The sequence below is a fragment of the Myxocyprinus asiaticus genome, chromosome 2 (assembly GCF_019703515.2).
Source record: "Myxocyprinus asiaticus isolate MX2 ecotype Aquarium Trade chromosome 2, UBuf_Myxa_2, whole genome shotgun sequence".
In the NCBI taxonomy this organism is placed as follows: Eukaryota; Metazoa; Chordata; class Actinopteri; order Cypriniformes; family Catostomidae; genus Myxocyprinus; species Myxocyprinus asiaticus.
Window position 1 is genome coordinate 20,102,783 of NC_059345.1, and position 25,093 is coordinate 20,127,875.

The window sequence follows — 25,093 nt, forward strand, 5'->3', positions numbered from 1 at the left end:
CATTTTGTTATGCTAATCTGCTAGGCCTCAAAACTTTTAACTTCCCATATAGGCCTATTTCAACATATCGTCTACACTGTATGTATATATGGATTTCACATTGTGGTAGTAATGTTGCCTGGCTGTTAACACAAGGATTCACCCACTGTTAATATGTTAATATGTTAATATGTGGGGGGGAAGCCAGTCATAATCAGCTGTGCTAAAGTTCAGAGTCCGTCCATGTTCTTGTCTTCTTATCCTTGTCAAGAATTAAAAGATGTTGGCACACAAATGTCTCTCTCATATTTCTGCAGCTGAACCTACAATTTCTATCCCACCAGAACCATCCCACCACAGTTTTGTCAAAAAAAAATAATCAGATTGTTATGGCTCCAGTTCTTAGGTATAGTTTAGTTTATGTATTTTTGTAAAGCAAAATAAACTCAGACAGTTGATCAGGACTGTACAGTATCCCACTTATTATACAGCTACTTTACCAAATAAATAAATTAGCATTAAGCGTTTTTTGTTTGTTTAACCCCTTGATTTCAACCCAACATGATCACACAAGAAACTGGTGTGATAGTTCTCAATGATTTGCCACCCTTTCCAGATCAGATGTGCCAAATTCAAGACAAGTCTAAGTGTGCCACCCTACAGTGAATGTTCAAGCCCTGAAAAATTGCCCAGGCTTGCCTTTGACGCCACATCCAAGATACTACATTTGCAAGGAAATGAGTGAAAGAAAGCTGTTTTGGTCTCAGTACTGTTATGGCAAGGGGTAAGTTTGGGTTTGGGTTAGAGTTAGGAGTATATAAATGTAATTATTATTAATTATAAATTTTATATTAATGTAATTACTACTTAAATGTTTCAGAAAACCAGACACACTGAACATTTCATGTCACATCTATTAAAAGAAGTAAGTTCTTGTGCTTCCGCTGTGTGTCGCAACTGTAGTTCCGGCTTTGTCCATCGGGAGGGACAGTTCAGACATTCAGAAAGCTTACTCAAAGTTCAGCAGTTTAACTTTCGACCTCCTGTCTGCAATTTTTTGTGAGGTCTGTCTGTTACAGTGGTGGACTAGGACTAAAAGTGGCCCTAGACTTTCTGGCCCAGAGCGGCCCACCAAACCTTTTGTGTTGAAAAAAATAAATTTCTATTGACTGCTTGTCATGACAATGGACCCCACCAGTGCAAAAATGTTCATAACTTTAAAAATATAAAACCACTGTAAATGTTATGAGTGGATTTTTTAGAGAAAGCACCAAAAAATAAGTACTTTATATATCAGACAAACAACATGTCTGAAAACCTTTTCCCCAACATACAGATGTTAGGTTAAAATGTACATGAAAGTACAAGGGAAAGTGTGTATTTTATGTGCTGTAACAAGTCATCATTTCTTCAAAGTTTTATAAAATCTTAATCACCTTTCAGCTTTTTTCTAGAAGTGCAAATAAACTTGTCTTAGTTAATATGGGATTGTGAAAACAATAAGTATAATAATAATATATTATATATGTATATATATAGCTATACAAGATCATAAAATATTGTTTAAAATAGTTAGATGAAGAAAGTGTCAAACAGCAGGACACTGATGACAATGCTTAAAATTTCATGTCAATTACTCGCATAACTATGTGTAAATGTTTATTTAAAAAAAAATCAATGAAAACAAATATGGCCAGAATATGTACATATATAAATATACAAATATAAATATATGAAAAAATAAATAAATATACCTCTTAAAGTGTAGATCTTTGCAGATATTTTGCAGATGAATTGCTAATATTTTCACTCTATGTGAGTTTGTTGCATCTTTATATCTGCAGTGTTTTAATTCCTTCCCCAGATTATTCATGAGAAAAAGTGAAAAGCCCTATGCTTTGACAAGCGCTGTATCTGCCATCTTAAACAAAGTAAGCCTTAAGACTCAAATACCTACAAAGTAATATTTTTTATGACTTATTTTCTGCATGTTTATCAGGCGTGAGCATTCGCTTCAGCTCCCTAAAATGCTTTGCGGTATGAATAAATTATGCAAACGACTATGTACTGCTCATAGCTTTACTGTTTGCCGTTTTTATTTATGCTGCTGTTATTGTATTTGTTGTAACTTGCAGTTATTTGTCATTTAGTGATTATTCAGAGCTCATCTTATACTTAATATGTAATTTTTGGTTGTCACCATTATTGTGATTTGTACAGTATGTCAAATAATAAGGTCCACACAGGTATGAATTGATGCGCTCATACGGATATGCGCTCCGATGTGTAATTTCAAAATAAAAGCCATTACATTATTTCAAAATAAAAGCCATTGTATTGGCTTGTCTTGCAGAGTTTATAAAATGTTTGCTTTGTTATGAGGTCCGCACGGGCATATTGAAGCTCAGGGCGGCCGCCTATATCGCCAGTAGGACAGGCCGGTACTTGCGCAGCAGCGGGCCGGCCCAAATTACCCAGCGGCCCACTGGGAAAACGCCTGGTGCTCCCGATGGCCAGTCCGCCCATGGTTTGTTCAATCCTACCACACTCATCTCCTTTTATCTCTGTTACTTTTTTCTTCTCGTTTATGTCTAGGTCCTGCAAAGTGAAAGACAGTTATTACTTTAAGTAGCAGGGAGCAAATTTAATTCAAATACACGCTGGTCCCAAAGAGAGAGAAACAGCTGGCCATAATACAAATACTCTAACAGGTGAGACAGAAAGAAAGAGAGCCATGTTGAAAGGTATCATTTGCACTTTTATCTTCAAGTATGGAGGATTAAAATGTTTAGATGAACGGTTTGCCCTTCTCATTGTTGTGGCACACAACTTTGCACGCAGCTACATTCTCTGCAGCTGGCAGTGAGCCATTTGTAGGGACAAATGCCTGGCAGAACAAGTGGTGTGGGATGTGAGAGGCCCGTTAACAGATAACTAATTAAATATAAGAAGAATAAATGCACCCCAAGGCTTGAGGGAATACCTATCACTCAACGATACAGGACTCTCTCAGTAGCCCTTCAGTTCTTAAAAGGTCACAATGACATGATGTCCTCATGGCAGATGGAGCTTAGACTACAAAGTATTTGGGGTCCAAAAAGTCTGATACCACATTGAATAGAAACATTTACGGTTCAATTTGTAGGTTACTAATCAAATGTAAGTAATTTGTAACATTGACCATGTTGACTCCTTTCTACAAAAGGTCAGATTTCCTTGCTTCCATTGAAGAACATAAGATTCATACAAGATCTTTTGAACACTCTTAGATCATGGAATAACATGGATCATCAGGATGTCTATGCCAGCTTAAGTGCATGCTGTCATTAAAGTAAATGGGGGACATACCAAATAAGACAAACTGAAATTCATATTAAACTTCAACTTTAAATAAAAATTGTAATACAGATGATATAATTTTATAATTAAAACAATTCAAAATAGAAGCATTTTTTACTAGTGGTCTCAGACTTTTGGACCACACTGTAAATAAGTTTGTTGTATCTCTTGAGTAAAAAATAAAGTGGTACACCACATTTCATCCATTTCATAAAATACATTTATGACAGTAAACATGGTATCCAAAGCACTGATGATCAAGTCTATCTGCTGCAGGAATATCAATGTTCTGTTGTGTAATGGGCTATGAGTTAGGGTATGTCTATATTCATGTCAAATTAAAGTTAATGTTTTGGTGTGTTTGACAGTGTGAAAGATTATCCTCTCACAGCGTGATTCTTTATGAGTGTCTGCTGGTCAGCTTAGTGTACATAAGCTGGTTAATGTTTCCTTAATGAAAGCCTTATTCGAATAAGCTATGGTTTTGTCACCCCATCTGAAATGAGTCTGCTTCTCTCAGCACCCCGACACCTTCTATTTCAGAGTACAGACACATACAGATAAACATTCAAACTCATGCGAACACAACCCCTTCTCCGACACCCATGATCTCAGAATTGTGCTGGCAAGGCGGTTTGTGGTAACAGTGTACTCTGATATGTCCATCGTCTTTTCAGCTGTAACTGAAAACTGCTCATCCCATGTTTCAGCTGTCCACTCTCATCCCCTTTCCAAAACCTCTCCGCTTTACTAAACTGTACATGTAAAAATGATTGATTGTATACAGTAAATTACCCCAAAACAGACCCAAAAGCGTTTCTAGTTTATGTGTTTAACATTACTACACAATTTTTAACTGAGGTTCTTTTATAAATTCTCTCAAGAATTAATAATTTATGATATTATACAATACACCTCACTGCCTTTTTATAGGCTGACAATTATAACAATATTAGTTGCAATAAAGTTATATAAAGTTCCTGTCAGTAAGTAAGCCATAGTCCAGGAGGTATCAAACTAAGTTATGAAGACCCTGTTGTAACAGAGTTTGAATTTTCAGGAGGAGTCAGGAGGCAGCGGAAACAGTCAACGTGAGTATTTTATTACTCTTTAGCGTCGTTCACAAAATTCAAACAAAAGGGCACTCAGTGGTCAAGTAATCACACCCAAATGAGACAATAATTCTTGTCGCACACACAGGAACAGTCTCTCTCTGGTCTCTCTCTTTTTCTCAACTGATGCGCTTGTCAGCCTTTTCAGGTCTCCCTCCGCCATCACTATAATGAGAGACAGGTGTTAATGATAACGACAGCCCAGGTGACGAGCCTTATCGCTCTCCTTCTCCCGCAGACAGACACATGACCACACCCCATCCCCACATAACCCCACCGCCCGACTCAGGCCGGGGCAACATCCAAATTGGTCACAAATTGGTGTAAGCCGAACGGTGTGGAAAACAGTGTTTTTTCTCGGGAGATTGGAGTTAAAGGGATCTGCCAATAACCCTACGTTAAGTCCAGTGTCAAATAAAATTGAGCTACGCCCAACCGATCGAGCAACTCATCAATCCGAGGCATTAGGTACGCGTCAAATTAGGACACAGTGTTCAGAACCGGTCAGTCCCGTCGCTCTTAGGTACCAGAACCACCGGGCTGGCCCAATCGCTGTGCGAATCTTCTATTATGCCCATCTCAAGCATTGCCTCTAATTCTTCCTGAACAACCCTTTTCTTGTGTTCAGGAAGGCAATAGGGCCGGCTACGAACCATCATCCCCGGGGTGGTCTCGATATGGTGTTCTATGAGGTTCGTGCGACCGGGGAGAGGCGAGAACATGTCCGTGAATTCTGCTTGCAACTTGGCCACATCTGTGAGCTGCGACGGTGAGAGGTGGTCTCCACACGGGACCGGGGTGAATGAATTTGGTTTGAGAGTCACCTCCGGCCCGAGCTGCACCCTCTCTGGAACTACCATCGCCAAGGCCACAGGGACTGCTTCCCTCCATGATTTTAGGGGGTTGAGGTGGTAAATTTGACGTGCCCAGCCCCTGTCCATTCGTCTAACCTCATAATCGAGATATCCAACTTGCCGTGTGACCTCAAAGGGCCCTTGCCACTTGGCAAGTAATGTAGAGCTTGAGTTTGGCAGTAATACAAGCACTTTATCTCCCGGTGCGAATTCCTGTATTAGAGTGCCCCTGTCATACAGTCGACTTTGACGTTCCTGAGCTTGGAGTAAATTCTCCTGTGTTAATTGACCCAAAGTGTGAAGCTTTGTTCTAAAATCAAGAACGTACTGAATTTCATTTTTACTGTTTAAAGGTCCGTCCTCCCAAGCTTCCCGCATCACTTCGAGCACGACCCACGGCCGACGCCCATACCAACAGCTGGCATGGGGAAAACCCTGTGGAGGCTTGTGGGACCTCTCGCACTGCAAATAACAGGGGTTCGAGCCACTTATCCCAATTTCTAGCGTTCTCATGTACGAACTTACGAATCATATTTTTTAAGGTTTTATTAAATTGTTCCACCAACCCATCTGTTTGTGGGTGGTAAACACTGGTGCAAATCTATTTAATACCTAACAATTCATACAGTTCGCGTAGTGTTCATGACATAAATGTAGTGAGGATTTCTTTTGGATCCCCTCTCGGGAGATTATTCTGAAGAATGCCTCTGCAACACTACGTGCTGAGATGTTGCGCAGAGGCACTGCTTCTGGATATCGTGTTGCATAGTCCACCAGAACTAATACAAAGTGATGCCCAATTCTTTCGAAGGGGACCTCGATTAGCGGTAAAGGGCGCAATGGTGCTTTTGGGGTGGCTGATGGATTCACCAATTGACATTCACAGCACGCCGCACACCACTTGCGAACGTCCCTGTGAATGCCCGGACAAAAAAAAAAACGGGCCATTATCCGGTTAAAAGTTTTCTCGTGCCCTAGTTGGCCAGCCATTGGATTATGGTGAGCTGCCTGGAAGAGGGTTTCCAGACGGCTTTTCGGCACTAATAATTGGGTTGTATTTTTTTTAAATTTTTTTTTTTTGAGTGTCCTGCGTCACTCGAAATAACCAATCTTTAATAACTGAAAAATATGGGTATGTGAGTTTCATCTTGTGTCATCTTGACGTGGAGCAGACGTAGACGGCCCTGGCACCGCCTCCCCAGCCATAGCATTGCACGTCACACACCGAGACAACATTTTACAGGACCCATCCACACATATTTCCCTTCATAAATTCAAAAGTGCAATCAGTGGCCAAGTAATCACACACAAATAATACAATAATTCTTGTTGCACACACAGGAACAGTCTCTCTCTGGTCTCTCTCTTTCTCTCGACTGATGCGATTATCTGCCTTTTCAGGTCTCCCTCCACCATCACTATAACGAGAGACAGGTGTTAATAATAATGACAGCCCAGGTGTCTTCACATATTTATATACTGTAGATATCCACTTCCCATCTAAAGTCCTTATGGCAATACAACTGGGCCAAGGCCAAGAGCCAAGGTCATGCAAGCATGTGTTACAGTAAGAACATACAGTATATTACAAGCAAGACCCTACAGGGCATAGAATGTAGAAATAAATACTTTTTTTAAGTTTGTACTTTTGTGGAATGTTGCAAATCCAAGCTTGTTGTTACTTGTGACTTCAGCCACTCTGTCTAGTGTGAAAAGGAACTGAACACCCATCTTGAAATACACACACAGAGGAGAGCAAATGAGAGAAGAAGGGGGTAAGTAAAATGAAACCATAATCTTCTGGTATTTATTTTGTCAACATTCAATCAATGCCTTAAGCCTGTGGCACTGACTACCTCCAGAACAAATAAACTAGCATCATAAATCTTTTTCAGACCTTGTTCAGACACTCATCAAGCCATGGGATCATCACCACTGCTATGCATTATACAGGCCTTCAGGGGAATCAGTCAAACACTCAGTCTACAGAAGATTGTCACCTCCTACAATACAGTATAACAGCCCATATAATTGTTTTGTGGAGAATTCATCCCTTAGATTTCTATCTCAGTTTATGTCAGAGAGTAGAGGTTATCAGAAATGCTGTGTCATTACCCGAACTGTATGTTAATTTTAAACTGATAGGCTGCAGCAAGACTGTCACAGAATATTCAATGATGTGTGGGAACCAATAGTAAAATTTTGAGAATCAACAAATAAAAAAATAAAAAAACATACTGACTGACCACTAATCTGAATATACTGGGGGACGTATGTCTCAAGTGTCAATGTCAATTTGCATTGGCATTCTGAATCCCAACATGTGAATGGCGGATAAGGTTGGGGAGTAACAGAATACATGTTATGGGTTTAAGTATTTAAAATACTAAATATTAGAAACTGTATTCCACTAAAGTTACAGTTTAAATAATTGGTAATTAGAATACATTTCCTTTCAAAAATAATTCTGATTACTGAAGGGATTACTTTGCATTTTATTGCCATTTGTTTCATTTAATATTTAGACTATTCAGCTGGAAAACATTTATCCATATAAATTATGCGATCCAAAGAGTGTTTGAACAGCAGTGAAACACTTTCTTTTAATGTATTACATTCAAACTGTTGTGAGTGAAAAGGTGGATTTGACGTCATTGAGGAACTTTCCCTTGGGAGCTTAAGAGAGGAGCCACATAATATTTCTACAGCTTAACAAAAAACTGTTTGATACACTTCAAAAATCCAGTAAATACACGATTTCATGCCTTCAATGCAGTTAGTGTATTTTTTTTTTACAAGAAATGCTAACCAGTGTAGCCTTTAACATCATATAGAAAGCATTTTCTGCCTCATTCTATGAACAGAATCTACATACGATCAGAAAAGGATGTCGTTGTGTACAGACTGCAAGGTTTTGAAGTTTGTAGAAGCAAAAATAGTTAACCTTGTGTAAACTGGCATGTGAACATTAGCTTTATGCTAAGCTAAAATGCTATTTCTTGCCTTTACATCTGTTACCAGACTCGATTATATTGTATAATACACTATATTGCCAAAAGTATTCGCTCACCCATCCAAATAATTGAATTCAGGTGTTCCAATCACTTCCATGGCCACAGGTGTATAAAATGAAGCACCTAGGCATGCAGACTGCTTCTACAAACATTTGTGAAAGAATGGGCCGCTCTCAGGAGCTCAGTGAATTCCAGCGTGGTACTGTGATAGGATGCCACCTGTGCAACAAGTCCAGTCGTGAAATTTCCCCGCTACTAAATATTCCACAGTCAACTGTCAGTGGTATTATAACAAAGTGGAAGCGACTGGGAATGACAGCAACTCAGCCACGAAGTGGTAGGTCACGTAAAATGACAGAGCAGGGTCAGCGGATATTGCTCAGAGGTCGCCAACTTTCTGCAGAGTCAATCGCTACAGAACTCCAAATTTCACGTGGCCTTCAGATTAGCTCAAGAACAGTGCGTAGAGTGCTTCATGGAATGGGTTTCCATGGCCGAGCAGCTGCATCCAAGCCATACATCACCAAGTGCAATGCAAAGCGTCGGATGCAGTGGTGTAAAGCACGCCGCCACTGGACTCTAGAGCAGTGGAGACGCGTTCTCTGGAGTGACGAATCACACTTCTCCATCTGGCAATCTGATGGACGAGTCTGGGTTTGGCGGTTGCCAGGAGAACGGTACTTGTCTGACTGCATTGTGCCAACTGTGAAGTTTGGTGGAGGAAGGATTATGGTGTGGGGTTGTTTTTCAGGAGCTGGGCTTGGCCCCTTAGTTCCAGTGAAAGGAACTCTGAATGCTTCAGCATACCAAGAGATTTTGGACAATTCCATGCTCCCAACTTTGTGGGAACAGTTTGGGCCCCTTCCTGTTCCAACATGACTGCGCACCAGTGCACAAAGCAAGGTCCATAAAGACATGGATGAGCGAGTTTGGTGTGGAAGAACTTGACTGGCCTGCACAGAGTCCTGACCTCAACCCGATAGAGCACTTTTGGGATGAATTAGAGCAAAGACTGCGAGCAAGGCCTTCTCGTCCAACATCAGTGTCTGACCTCACAAATGCGCTTCTGGTCAAAAATTCCCATAAACACACTCCTAAACCTTGTGGAAAGCCTTCCCAGAAGAGTTGAAGCTGTTATAGCTGCAAAGGGTGGGCCGACATCATATTAAACCCTATGGATTAAGAATGGGATGTCACTTAAGTTCATATGCGTCTAAAGGCAGATGAGCGAATACTTTGGCAATATAGTGTATATTCTATGGTGAAAATGCACGTTCAAGCATAACTTTTTAAAGTGTGTTTTCTTACTTTATTTACTTGTTTATAGTCAAAACAAATGAAAAGATTTGCCAGTGCCGAAGAAGTAAGCCAAAGTATTTAGATTACATTACTGACCTTGAGTAATTAATGGAATACATTACAAATTACATTTTACAGCATGTATTCTGTAATCTGCAGTGGAATACTTTTTAAAAGAAACCTTCCCAACCCTGCTGGAGGGTTTGTGCTGTGAAGGTCATCATTCAAAGTTCAGGGTTACTTATCGTAGTTCAGTCCTGCGTCTTCCCTATTTAAGTCATGACCCCTGCTGCGTGCTGAATTTACGTGTGCAATCAGGGTGTGTTTACTGAGTTTGCTTTCAGCTGCTTGGCATGACTGGCCCTTAAGCTCAAGGGTCTATTTGGAGTGAGCAGTACATCATGTTAATGTACATTCAGACAGCAGAAGACACTGTGTTCTTCACCTCATGTGCTTCATGGCATGATTCTAGGCTTTAAACATGCCAAAAAGACAAGTGCACTGAGATCGCAGATTTTGATCAGAATGATGATAACATTGAGAATAATGATAATACTTTCAGTAATGATTGTGATTATAGTGTTGATGACAATGAGAAGAAAAGATTTTACAAATAAAAGAAAACAAAGCTAACAGTGTTTTGGGGTGGAAATGGAATATCAATCTGAGACTAATAGAAGTATTGGAATTTACAAGAATTCCACAGCGGACACACAGTGGGCTTCTCAAGTGTGCTGTCCCACATGACCATTATGTGTAAATGTCAATATAAAAAACCCAGTTCACACATTAGTTCAACAACTGCAGGCATTCATTAGTGTGCTGGATCCTTTAATTATAATCTTAACTAGATTAGTTAATTGAAAAAAATAAAAGAAAAAATGTGATGGGTGTTGTAGATTGTAGCTGGGACATTGTGATGCAGTTGCTAAGGTTTTCTGAGTGGTTTAGTGTGTTGCTCTGTGGTTGCAGGTGGATATTAGGGTGTTCTAGGTGGTTTTGTACTGGCCCAAGTCATAAGTCCTGATCAACATGTCTCTATGAAATTCTGGTGCCTAGAAATGGCTCAGGACTTTCCTTCAATATAAGTCTATGGGAGTTTTTCACCCATTTTATTTTCCGCCTGTGGATTATCGTTTGTCCAATCACTTAGAAAAGTAATAGCACACCTCTTATGCTGCAGTTTGTCATTGTTTTGCACTGCAGAAAATTAATCTATTTACAATCCTGCATACAGTAAAATGTTTGTAACATGCTCCTTACATTATAATTCTTAAACTCTCAGAAAAAAGGTACTGTTTAAGGCACAATGTTGTCACTGTGGTTGTACCCTTGTTTTGGGGAAGTATTTGTACCCTAAAGGAGATGAAAAGGTATGTTTTTATTTTGTGCCCACAGGAACAAAACATATAAGTGTACCTTCAAAGGTAAACAAAAGTAGGGCCCTATGAATTCCACTTTACGGAAAACACGGAGGGAATAGTGGAATCCAGTCATAAAACTGAATTAACTATAAAATGCGGAATGTCAAGTAATTTGACATATTTGTGATGAAATTAATGTATAAATGCACAATTCATCAAATTAATTATGTCCTAGTGTGATGCTTTAACCACAAAAGGCTGAGATTTAATTAAACAAATATACGATCTGCATGAGCTGCGTGCTTCAGCAGCGAGTGAATGTGAGAAGCCACTGCTTATACACTAACCGCATCATTAACATCACGTGCGCTCTGTGTGTGTGTTTCCCAAAACTGCATTTAACATGAATGTGCGAGGATGTGCTTTAAGTGCTACTTAAGAGAGTCACTGTCCATATGCGTGAAGTGCTGAAATGTGACTGCTGCTTGTAATTTGAAACATCATTATATTTGTGCGTAACTTTACAATCACTTATAATTTACCTCGCTTAAATTTGTTTTAAAATATTTTCTTAAATCATCGACCTACTTAACTACATATTTACATATTGTTTTTACAATAATTTTGGGCAGAACGATCTTTTTCTTTTACACAATCTGCTTCCATAATCAGGTCTGCTCTTTACTCCCAAAAGTGATAACTTGGACAGCAGTGCTGCACGTGCGGTGCTACACAACTTGTGCTGGTGAGAGAGCCTTTGGGTGTCATAAAGGAAGAGGAGACGAGGATAAAAGCATCTGCCAAATGACTAAATGTAAATGTAGGATGATGAGCAAATATATACAGATGATTTTCATGCATGTCAGCAAGTTAATGACTTTTTTCTTCTCTCTCTAATATTAATTTATACAGTTGTCTGCATCAATCATGCCACCAATTTGTTGTTACCAACTGGTCCAACTAGTCCACACAAATAACTTTATTTATTTTACTAGTTAATCTATCCATCCATTTAGACTATCTATTTTATGTATTTCATTATTATTATTATTATTATTATTATATTATTATTTTTACTATTAGACTTGTCTGTTAAAAATGCAAAAGTTGAAGTGTAATTTTGCAATTGTCCTGCAGGTATCTGCATAAGTCTCTGTGCTTATGATGCTCTTAGCGCTGTACAATTACTCCAGAGCACTCCTAAATCTACGAGCATTTTCAAGTACTACTTAAGTTCCACTGCTTTTAGGAAACGGGCCACAAAACTAAGATGAATCATTAGCTGAATTCTACAATCAACTTAGGCTTACTATGCATTTGGGAAACGAGGCCCTATATGTCAGTGGTTGGGTGTTACACTTTAAAAATAAAATGCAATAAAAGATACAGGGAGACAATAGTAGCGTAAACACAGACACATTTATTGACAGTTCTGTATATGAAAAAACAGCGAACTCCGAAGTTCAGACAGCGACAACCACAAACTCTCTGCACCAGCAGTGGGAACCCGGAAAAAAGTCAATATGTGCCTGAGCACCCGTGAACGAGATGAAACACTCAGTTTACTGTACATAGAGAGGAAACACACTGCGCACCGGTGCGCCCCATCAACAATCAGCTCACCTGGTTACCGCACACCTGAGAGCGATTAAGAGAGAGGGAGAGAAAGAGAAAAAGATAACGCACACACACACTAAATACACTAAACAATACGACCGAGAAGGCCATCACAATGGGGGACATGGAAAAGAGGGCGAGCTGCGAAAAATTTCAGACACTAAACAACACTAATAACAGCCGCAACAAACACTTATCATAACATTCAAAATAACACATTGCAGCACCAGATCGCCAGTCATAACACAAAAAGATGAAATAGAAACTCCTACTCTAGAACTGGAGATGTTTCCTCTGGATTATACACATACCTGACGAAAGTTATTTCAAAAAGTGGTGAGGACATGTCTCACCCGTCTGAACACCATAACTGACAGCAATGTATCTAATAATAATCATTCAGTGAATACTTAAAAACAACTGAGAAATTCATCTTTTACATCTTTTTTTCCCCACATATTTGTCCATGTGATTGTTGTTGAGGAAATAAGCTGATCAACCCACTAGAGCCCAAACACTGCTGCAATAGTAAGTACGCGATTGTTCGATGCTGTGATTAGCTGCTGCTGTAAACAATCACGGGATTGGTTGTTGGTGCAATCAATCACGCTATAGGTCTGTAGTCATTTGTGCATTTAGTGAGAGTTTAGGCAGTTTGATATTAATAAACCCCTACACAATGTCAACATCAACTATAATATACTTACATTTATATTTAATATATTTGGATACTTTTGCTGGGGTGGTACAGCTCATTTTTAGTGTGGCAGCTGCCACCCTGTGCCATCCTTGTGGCCACGCCCCTGCTAGAGAGTCTGGCACCCACTCTCTGAGAGCCTACATCACTGGATATGCAAAGCTATGGCCACTGCACCCGATAGCAGACGAGGACCCATTGTTAGCGAGAAGATAAAGAAGAGGATGTGATTTGGAAACAGAGAACAACAATGTCTTTTCACTCACAGATCAGAGGGAGAGGTTACATCTGTCTCCAGCCAGCTCAGTACAGGAATGTAGGGCAATGTACCAAAGCAACAATCAGTCCACAAAAATTATTCTTTTATAAAGTGACATTATGGCACAGAAGGAATAAGCATTTCAATTTAACTTAAAATACCCAGATTTCTCCACAGATAAGTGTCAATTTTTTCAGATGACGCTCTATCATTCAGTTTAATGGGGGAGATCCCGTAGGTGTAATGATATCCGTACCAGCTTAATCTGAGTGACAAGAGGAATGTGACATGAAGTAAGTAACAGTATCCTCTTATCATGTGATTCAACAGAAATAAGCTAGACTGTGAATGTATGTAAAGCCATCAAGCTCACAAGAACTGAGAGACCTTTCATGTCTTCTCCTATGGTGGAGCTGAGGATTAAGAGGTGGAGTTCTTAAATATATCTCCATTTACATCACAGAATATTATTAAAAAAAAAGAGGATATTTATGAAATATTTTTTTTAAGGATATTAAAAAAATAGATGTTTATGTTAAAAACATGTTGGAGTGTGTAGAGTTAGCTTTTGTTCTAGATACGTTGCTTTTTTTAAGCAGGAAAAATACTATTTATAATAGGAAATACAATTATTATTATTTAAAGAAAATCTGCAAGTGGAAACAATCTTGCATACACTGTTTGGATACATTGACTCATTCTTTATTACTACTTTCTACATTTTAGAACAATAGTCAAGGTATCAAAACTATGTAATTAATACACATGGAAGTATGGGCAAAATGTAGCGACCAAAAGTTAAACATATCAAAACTATTTTTTTATTTTAGATTACAGCTCTGCACAATCTGGACGTTCTCTCAACCAACTTCATATGGTGCCACCTGGGATGTTGGAATTCCCATTTATGCTTGGCACTTGTTGGCTATTTTCCAATTCAGTCCAACTCATCCATTAAAAATTAAATTAATAAAAAATTATTAATGAATAAATGGAATAATTTAAATTATAAAATGGTTAGTTCCAGTCCTCAATTCTGATTGGTCAACAGCCGTGCTTTATTCAAGATAAAGCACAGGTCTGGGATCACATGGCACCACATGAGGTTCGGACATTTGAACAGCGAGCTCTGCGCACTTTGCTAGTTTTATCACTATTAATGTCATAAACTAGTGAGATTCGATACACTCTGTTCCATAACAGTTCTAGGAGGACAATATGTCAAAGAATTCAAAATCCTCGGGCTCTGGAGACATTAAAAGTGTAGGGCTTTACTGGTTGTTTAGATCAGTGTTACTATCAGAAATAATTGATAATTATTTATTTAGTTATTAATTAATATTTAAATTAATTAATTGAATCTAACTCATTAAAACCTCATATGGGGCTCCAGTAAATGTAGTGCGCTACGTTTAGGAGTGGGTTTTGTTATTAGCAATAATTAATAATTATCAAATATAATTATTAATTATTAAAATCAATAGAACATTGATGAGAATCAATGTTAGCTTTTTTAATCCTTTAAATCAACAATTATCAAAGATAATCACCAATCATTAACATCGATGAAACATTAATTAAAATTAACACTAGCTTATTGATCCTTCAAAATCAACAATCATCAAAGATAATTATCAATTATCAAAAATCAATAGAATATTAATAAGGATTAATATTGCCAGGGCACCACCCTGGAATCAGGGACTAATAACCAGATAGTATAACAGTCTCAATATTAGATTGTTTTCTTAGGAAAATCGACATCCAAAGAATATAGATTTTCGGGGAAAAAACAATGAATGAAGGCTTGAATCCGAGCACTGACATCCCGTCAGCATGACACAGGTGTATGCAAAACAAACCAAAACACTTCTCTTTGTAATATAACAAAGTTTATTTATGCAGTAATATCAATGCAGTCAATAAACTTCCGACTTACAACTACAAAATAAACAGTGATATGATTAGATATGGAAATCAAAATAATCCTATAACACATGAGGGTGTGTGTGTGTGTGTGAGAGCGAGTGTGTGTGTGTGTGTGTGTGTAAGGAGGGACATGTACAAAATGGCGGACGCGATTCTTGTGGAAAGTATGTCATGCGAGACTTCCGGCCAGAGAATATGGCCGCGAAGGTGGGCGGAGAGAAACCAGTCAATGGCGTCTACCAGTTACCGCGTGTATCCGCTTGTATGATAGCTTAGGGACAAAGCTGAGCTTTATCATGAAGCTATCTACTAGCCAAAAATGTGTGCGAGAATGTTTGTGAGGGGTCGTGTGTGTGTGTGTGTGTGTGTGTGTGTGTGTGTGTGTGTGGTTAGTACGAGAGAGAGAGAGAATTAAGTGACAGCCCCAAAGCCAGTTTCGCGATCGTGGGAGAGAAAGCAGCTGTTAGTTTATCACTCAGAGACGCGGTGGACGGCTCGTAAACCGTCACGCGGTCTTTGATTCTTTAATGGATAAACTCAGTTTGCCGGTGTCACCCGCGATGGCGGAAATGCACAACAGTCCATTGTGGTTGGACTACAATACAGCAAATCTCATTCGTGATAATTAATACCCTGAGTATTAGCCGCAATGAGCGGACTCGGTGGTCCGTAAACTGTACAAGCAATAACCTTGATACACAAGAATAACACACTATAATATTCTATCTCTGCCCAGACGTAAACCTCTTACTTGAATCACATGAGGACACATGTGTGTTCAATCGCATGTGTGTTCATCCGTCCTTTCACACAGACTCGGTTCCTCGAGGCTTGGGTGATGACGGGAGGCCGTTTCCTCGCTCTGTCGGCGGGCGGTACAGCTGCTGATTCTCGGCGGGCTGGTGGAAAAATCAGCGACATCGACTTGATTGGAGATGGAAGAGAAATCTTTTATCTCTTCACTTCTGCAGGTAAATGGATGAAGATGCGGATTGCTCGGCGGTCTCCTTCGGATCAGTTAGAGTGTTCGGTGGAACACAGAGTAATCTCAACTCGTCCAGCAAGATGGAGATTGTATGGCCACAGTTTCAAGTCGGACGTTACTTCCTTGTGCCACGAGGCTACACCTGAGAACAGCGATGAGCTGCATCTACGCACGGTGAGCAAAGTTGCTGGAAGCAAATCCCGGAAGCATTTCAGAGGTATTTCTACTCCTGATGATGTCATGGTTGAGGTGCGTTCTGTCGTGTGCCTCTTCCAATAGGAGCTGAGAGTTTGATCCTTTAGTGAGCAAGGCTTCATGGGATTTGTAGTCTGTTTTGGACTCCCTTTGTTTGATTTTGACGCGTTTTTTATCAGTAAGATTTATGACTTGTTATGTGGGCCTGAGTTAGGTTTTACGACTGTGTTAGGCCTGCCTTTGTCCTCTATCTGAATACATGAGGCCCAACAAAAGACACTTACGTGTTCAAGCTGACGCCCCTGAGCAGCAGGCCACAAGCCCTGGAGTCGATTTGGTCAGAGATATGAGGGAATTTCAGTGAGAAATGTTGAACATGACGACAATGCTGACGAAGGTCATTGCTGACTTGGAGGATCTTGCTGTAAAACGTTGATTGATCACTGCCATGGAGACGAAATTCACTGAGGTGGTTAAAAGAGTGGGGGATGTCGAGAAACGGATCGATTATCTGGAGTCTGGACCAAGGTGGATTTGGAGCATGTCTGGGAGAAGTTGAAAGATATGGAGCACCGTAGCCGGAGGAATAATGTCCGTATTGTTGGAATTCCTGAGGAAACAGAGTGTCAGGATATGGGGAAATTCCTGGACTGGCTCTTTCCAAGTCTGCTCGACATAACAGGCCATAAGCTGGAAATCTAGCGAGCTCACAGGGTTCCGGTGCGGAGATCAATTCTGGCCAAATTTCTGAGATCATCCGATAAAGCTCTCGTGTTATGAGGGGCGAGGAGTAAAGGAAGGTTTTCTTCGAAGAACCACAGTATTTTCTTGTTCACAGACATTGCGAATTCCACAAGAGACAAACGTGATCAATTCAAGGAATGCAAGAAACTCTTACATCAATGGAAGGTCACTTTTGCACTGATTTTCCCGGCCAAATTGACAATAGATGCTAAGGATGGCTGTAAAACATTTACATGCCCACAGCAAGTGATGTCTTTCATAAAGTCAATGGAGTAAGTTATTTTGTGATACTCACGTTGCAGCCGAATGGACCGACTCACTGAACATCCACTTGACTGTCTGAGAAAACTGAGCGTCTTTTTTGTTTCTTTTTTGTGCTAATGCCTCCTATTGGCTGGAGTTTGATTTGTAGAGTATTTCTAGCAAGTCATTGAAGTGATTAGGTCATTTGTTGCACTCATGTAGCAGCTGAATAGGCCAGCTCACTGAACATTCGTTTGACTATCCGAGGAAACTTTTTTTAATTAATTTTTTTGTGCTGGTTTCGCCTAGCGGCTGGAGTTTGTTTTGTGGAGGAACACCCCTTTGGGACAGTTATGTGGATGAATCTACACATTCTTTGTATTTATTCTGCCTATTGGCTGGAGTTTGTTTTATAAATTATCTTTTGTTGTGTAATTCTGTCTCACAAAATTTGTATAGAAACACCGGACTTGAGCAATCCGATGGCAAAGTTGTCACGGGGGTTTAGAGTTTATGAGTTTAGAGGGATGGACGCCAGTTGGCACTGTCGTGCGCAGGGTTAATGCGTACATTTTTCTTTTTTCTGTTTGTTTGGTTCGGGGGGAAGTTTGGGGTTTGATTGTTGCACTAATGTTGGAATGTGGTCTTTATAATTTTATTTTTGACACACAATCTATTTTTTCTAATATGTCAAAATGTCAAATGATAATATGAATGGATTGTCTCTCTCCACATGGAATGTGAATGGGTTGGACACCCCATAAAAAGAAGGAAGGTTATTTCTCTTCTTAAGAGTAAGAAATATGATATAGTGTTTCTTTAAGAAACGCATCTTTCCCTGCAGGAAGCTGAAAAATTATTAAGATATGGGGTGGACATGTTTTCTTTAGTGCTGGCTCAAGTAAGAGCAGGGGAGTCATTACACTGATAAGCAAGCATCTACAATTAAAATATCTCAAACAGATTAAAGATAAATTAGGAAGAGTCATTATTGTTTTAGCAGAAATTCAAGGGCAATGTGTTATTTTGGCTAATATTTACGCACCTAACGTTGATGATCAGGGCTTTTTTATAGATCTTGAAGGGATGTTGCAAGCCGCTGGCACCCCTCATGATATAATATTGGGAGGAGACTTTAATCTTTTGATGGACTCAGTCCTTGATTATAGTGAAGCAAAAGTGTGTAAGCCCCCTAGAGCAACATTGACGCTTCACAGGATGTGTAAAAATTGTGGTCTTACCGATATTTGGAGACTTTTGAACCCATCTGGTAGGGACTATACAGTTTTTTCATCAGTCCATAAGATTTATTCTAAAACAGATTTTTTTTTTATGTATCTAAGTCCATTTCATCTGTTATGGATTGCTCAATTGGAAACTTGGTCTCAGATCACGCCCTGGTGAGTTTAGAGGTGTTGCCACATATGGAGAAAAGGAAATCATTAGTTGCCGCTTTAATGTGTCCCTTGTGCAAAATCCTGAATTCCAACAAATGTTAAAGGCTGAAATCAGTGTTTATATGGAGACCAACTGGTCCTCAGTGTCCTCTGTGGGTGTGGCTTGGGAGGCACTAAAAAGCAGTTCTTAGGGGTCAGATCATACAGTATGCCTCATTAACCAAAAAATCCAAAGCACGAGAACTCGTGGAGTTGGAAGGGAATATTAAAAGTGCTGAGGCAGAGCTGAAGTGCCAAATGTCATCTGATGGCCTCAGAGAATTGACCTGATTGAAAAACAGATATAATACTATTTTGTCGCGGAAGGTTGGAGTTTTGGCTATTCAGGGCAAGACAGTCATACTTTGAGTCGGTGGACTAGGCAGGAACAGAGAGAGTCTTTTTCTACCATTCCCTCAGTGAAATCTGCTGGTGGTGAAATATTTACCTCAGCCTTTGACATTAATAATGCTTTTAAAGAATTCTATCTTGATAGTTCCACATCTTTGTCCACTGATGAGGATATTAGAAACTTTGTGGAACCATTAGAACTTCCTAAACTGATGGCTGTGCAAAAAGATTTTCTTGATTCTAAGATAACCTTGGAGGAGCTTGGCGAGGTAATTAAGGCCTTGCCTACAGGCAAGGCTCTGGGGCCAGATGGCTTTGCCGCTGAGTTTTTTAGATCTTATGCTACAGAAATGGCTCCACTTTTGCTAGAAGTTTATACGGAATCATTAAAGAATGGATAGTTTCTGCCAACCATGATGCAATCCTGGATCAGTCTGATTCTTAAAGAGATCCAAGCAAGTGTAAGAGTTACTGTCCAATTTCCCTGATCCAGCTAGACATTAAAATATTGTCAAAAATTCTGGCTAACCGATTAAGTAAAGTTATGACATCTCTTATACATATAGATCAGGTGGGGTTTATTCGGGGCCGTAGCTCTTCTGATATCATTAGGCGTTTCATCAATATCATGTGGTCAGTGGCGAATGATCAGATTCCGGTCGCTGCCATCTCACTTGACACCGAAAAGGCGTTTGATATGGTAGAATGGGATTATCTTTTTAAAATTTTGGAAATGTATGGGTTTGGAAATACTTTTATTGGTTGGAGTAAGTTACTTTGTAGACACCCGGTAGCGGCGGTACAAGCGAATGGATTAATTTAAGATTATTTTACTCTGGATAGGGGCACCCCGCAGGGTTGCCCTCTTTCCCCATTATTGTTCTGTCTTGCCCTGGAACCATTAGCAGCCGCAATAAGAAATGAGGATGATATTCCAGGGGTAGTATCAGGAGGTGTGGCACATAAGCTTTTGCTTTACGTAGATGATATTTTATTATTCATCTCCGACCCTACTAGATCTATGCCTTGCCTCCAAAGAATTATTAATTCCTTTTCTAAGCTCTCATGATACAGAGTTAATTGGTCTAAATCTGAAGCGTTGGCTCTGACTGCATGCTGCCTGGTAATGGCTTTTCAGCCAGGCGCCTTCCAGTGGCCCAAACAGGGCATTTTTTAAGAATCAGACTGATCCAGGCTTGTGTCATGGTTGGAGGAAGCTTTCCATTCTTTAATATTCCGTATAAACTTCTAACAAATGTGGAGACAGTTCTGTAGCATAAGATCTAAAACAATTCAGCGGCAAAGCCATCTGGCCCCAGAGCCTTGCCAGCAGGCAGGGCCTTAATTACCTCGTCAAGCTCCTCTAAGATTATCTCGGAGAATTTTTTTGTTCAGTCGTCAATTTAGGGAGTTCTAATGGTTCCACAAAAGTTTTACTATCTTCATCAGTAGACGAATATGTGGAACTATAAAGATCAAGAAGGAACTCTTTAAAGGCATTATTAACATCAATGGCCGAGGTAAAAATTTCACCACCAGCAGATTTCACTGAGGGAATGGTAAAAAAGACTGTCTCTGTTTTATATATCTAGCCAGAGGTTTTCCTGCTTTGTCCCCCTGAATAACCAAACCTCCACTTTCCGCGACAAAATAGTATTATATCTGTATTTCAAACGGGTCAATTCTCTGAGGCCATCAGACGACATTCGGCGCTTCAGCTCTGCCTCGGCACTTTTAATATTTCCTTCCAACTCCACGAGTTCTCGTGCTTTGGATTTTTTGATGAATGAGGCATACTGTATGATCTGACCCCTAAGAACTGCCAACAGAAGATACTGAGGACCAGTTGGTCTCCATATAAACATTGATTTCAGTCTTTAACATTTGTTGGAAACCAGGATTTTGCAAAAGGGATACATTAAGGCACCAACTATATGATTTCTTTTTCTCCGTATGTGGCAACATCTCTAAACTCACCAGGGTGTGATCTGAGGCTAAGATGTTTCCAATTGAGCAATCCATAACAGATTAAATGAGGGATTTAGATATATATAAAAAAATCTATTCTAGAATAAATCTTATGGACTGATGAAAAAAATGTATAGTCCCTACCAGATGGGTTCAAAAGTCTCCAAATATCTGCAAGACCAAGATTTTTACACATCCTTTGAAGTGTCACTGTTGCTTTAGGGGGCTTACACACTTTTGCGTCATTATGATCAAGGACTGAGTGCATCAATAGATTAAAGTCTCCTCCCAATATTATATCATGAGAGGTGCCAACTGTTTGCAACATTCCTTCAAGACCCATAAAAAAGCCCTGATCATCAGCATTAGGTGCGTAAGTATTAGCCAAAATCAACCTTTGCCCCTGAATTTCCGCTAAAACAATAATGACTCTTCCTAATTTATCATTATTCTGTTTGAGAAATTTGAATTGCAGATGTATATTTGTCAATATAATGACTCCCCTGTTCTTAATTGAGAATGCACTAAAGAAAACATGTCTACCTCATATCTTCCCAAATTTTTCAGCTTCCTGTGGGGAAAGATGCATTTCTTGAAGAAACACTATATCATATTTCTTACGCTTAAGAAAAGAAATAATCTTCCTTCTTTTTATGGGGTGCCCAACCCATTCACATTCCACGTGGAGAGAGACAATCCACTCATATTAACATTTGACATTTTGACATATTAGAAAAAATAGATTGTGTGTCAAAAACAAAATTATAAGACCACATTTCAACATTAGTGCAACAATCAAACCCCGAACAAAACAAACAGAAAAAAGAAAAATGTGCGCATTAACCCTGCTCACGACAGTGGCAACTGGCGTCGATCCCTCTAAACTCAAAGAGTCCATGCACGCCTACGAGAACCCCCACGACAACTTTGCCATCAGATTGCTCAAGTCCGGTGCTTCTATACAAATTTTGTGAGGCAAAATTACATAACAGAAAATACAGAAACAACTCTATAAAAGACATCACTTGTTGTAGGCATGTAGATATTTTGCGGTAACCCTTATCACTAGCCGGAAACTTCAGTATAAAAGTGATCTTCCATCAATGCAAAAGTTTCTTGAAGGAGTGTCACTCCACAAAACAAACTCCAGCCACTAGGTGGAACCAACACAAAAAGAAACAAAAATGGCACCCAGCTTGCTCAGACAGCCAGAGTAAGTACAGCGAGTCAATTCACTCAAATGAAAAACACCAAATGGCTTACTCACTTCAATGTTTTTATGAAGGACAATGCTTGCTTGGGGCATAAAAATACTTTGCGGCCATCCTTCATATTTATACTCAGTTTAGCCGGGAACATCAGTGTAAAAGCAATCTTCCGTTGATGTAAAAGTTTCTTGCTTTCCTTAAATTGATCATGTTTCTCTCTTGTCGAATTCGCAAAGTCTGGGAACAAGAAAATGTTGTGATTCTTCCAAGAAAGCTTTCCTTTGCTCCTCGCCTCGCGTAACACAAGATGTTTATCTCAGAAATTTGGCCAGAAATGATCGGGGCCTGTCACCCTCAGCCGATCTACAAGCCGGAACCCTGTGAGCTTGCTCGATTTCCAGTTTGTGGCCTGTTATGTTGAGCAGACTCGGAAAGAGCTCGTCTAGGAATTTCACCATATCTCTGCCCTCCTCATGCTCAGGAATTCAAACAATTTGGATGTTATTCCTGCGGCTCCTATACCTCAAGATCTTCAAGTTTTTCAAGAACGTGTTCCAAATCAACTTTGGTCACCAGCGGATTAGCAGATAATTCCCTCTCCGATGACTCCAGATAATCGATCCTTTTCTCAACATCTGCCACTCTTGTAACCAACTCAGAGAATTTTGTTTCCATCGCCGTAATCGATCGACGTATTACAGTGAGATCTTCTAAATCAGCAACAACTTTCGTCAGCATCACAAACATGTTGGACAGTTGACGCTGGATTTATTCTCCCGCTGCATCATTCAAATCGAGTCCCCGGTCTGCAGGCCCGTCAGTGGTATCAGCTTGAGCACATAAGTGTCTTTTAATATCTCCAGAGCCCAAGGATTTTGAATTTTTTGACATATTGACTTCAAAGAGCAAATATGTAGCAGGGTGTATTAAATGTCACCAGATTATAAGACAAAAATAACTAACAACTAGCAAAGTGCGCAGGGCTCGTCGCCTACACGTCCGCTCCTCGCATGGCATCACGTGACTCTCCCCAAACAGGGCATTAAGTATTTGGGTATTTTATTCCCAGCAAATTTGTGTGATTTAGTTAGAGTTAATTTTGACCCTTTAATAAAAAGGTTTTTGAGCGATGTGGGCAGGTGGGCTTGATTACATTTATCTATGATTGGGAAGGTTAATGTTATTAAAATGAATTGTATTCCAAAATTCAACTACCTGCTACAGTCTTTCCCTATAGATGTCCCCCTTTCTTATTTCAAGCAATTTGATAGCATAGCGAATTCCTTTATTTGGAATGGTAAACGTCCCGATTACATTTCAGTAATTTTACATCGATTCTATTGGACCCCCACTAGATTGAATAGGCTTGGTCTTAAAGACACACCCACCTGCTGGCGATGCCAATCAGCAGATGGAGACACAACCCATGTTTTTTGTAGTGTGTTAAGATCCAAGAATTTTGGTTGAAGGTTCAGAGTATTATGTGTGACGTATTGGGCACTCAAATTACATTTTGCCCCAGACTCTGTATTTTAGGCGATGGGGCGGTCATCAATATAGGGAATAAACACATAAAAAATTGGGTCCTAACCAGTGTCATGATCGGCAGACAAACTGATTTAAGGGGATGGAATTCGGCTGGAGTGCCCCCATTTCAGAAGTGGTGCTCGGAGATGGGGAGGGTGGCGGCTTTCGAAGAAGGTCATCTAGAAGACTGGGGAATTTGGACTCGTTTGTGGAGAAATGTTTTTGGAGGGCTCTCGGGGAGGGGCAGTGGAGAGAGAAGTGTAGTTGTTAATGTGTGTGATTATTATATTATATATATATTTTATGTGTGTATATACTCATATGTGACCACAGGAATGTTCGCTGAGGGTCAGGGTGGGGTTGGGGATTGGGAGGGGAGGGGTAATAGTGGGGGTTAAATATGGATTCTGTGTTTATATGTTTTGCTTTTCTTTGTTTATTATGAATCAATAAAAAAATGTAATCACAAAAAAAAAAAAAAACACAGGTCTGACCTCTTCACGGAACTTCAGTTTGTAGCGGAAGGATGGTATTTAATGATTTTAATTGAAATTTTAAAAAAAAAAAATTCATGAACATTTGTGTCCTTAATATTTTTTTTATGTGGTAACTCAAGGCTGTGCCATATTGTGAATAGAGTCACGGATAAAACTGTGACAATATTCACAATATAGCATGGCCTCTCGTATCTTATTGCTTGATTTAAAAAAAATATTTGCAGGTGCAATTTATATTTGTCTGCAACATTCATTCCAAGCATTTCAGCACTAATATTTAGATCAAAATGTTTTTAAGATCACAAAAAAAACCAGTCAAGTGTGGGTGTGATGTTAGACCTGTCTTTGAACTAATAGCATATGTTGGGGTTAACAAGGTCAAGACCAACACACTGAGTGTTTTAAACATGACAATGACATTCCTTTGTATTCCAAACTGAAGACACAACAGGTGTTGGTCCCTGTAGACACTGGAA

General features: G+C 39.6%; 1 protein-coding gene across 6 annotated transcripts in view; it reads right to left on the reverse strand.

Moving 5' to 3' along the window:
- The window catches only part of LOC127414224 (zinc finger protein 638-like), a 110,687-nt gene that overhangs the window by 35,836 nt on the left and 49,758 nt on the right, over positions 1–25,093 (reverse strand). The gene's annotated exons all lie outside the window — the stretch shown is intronic.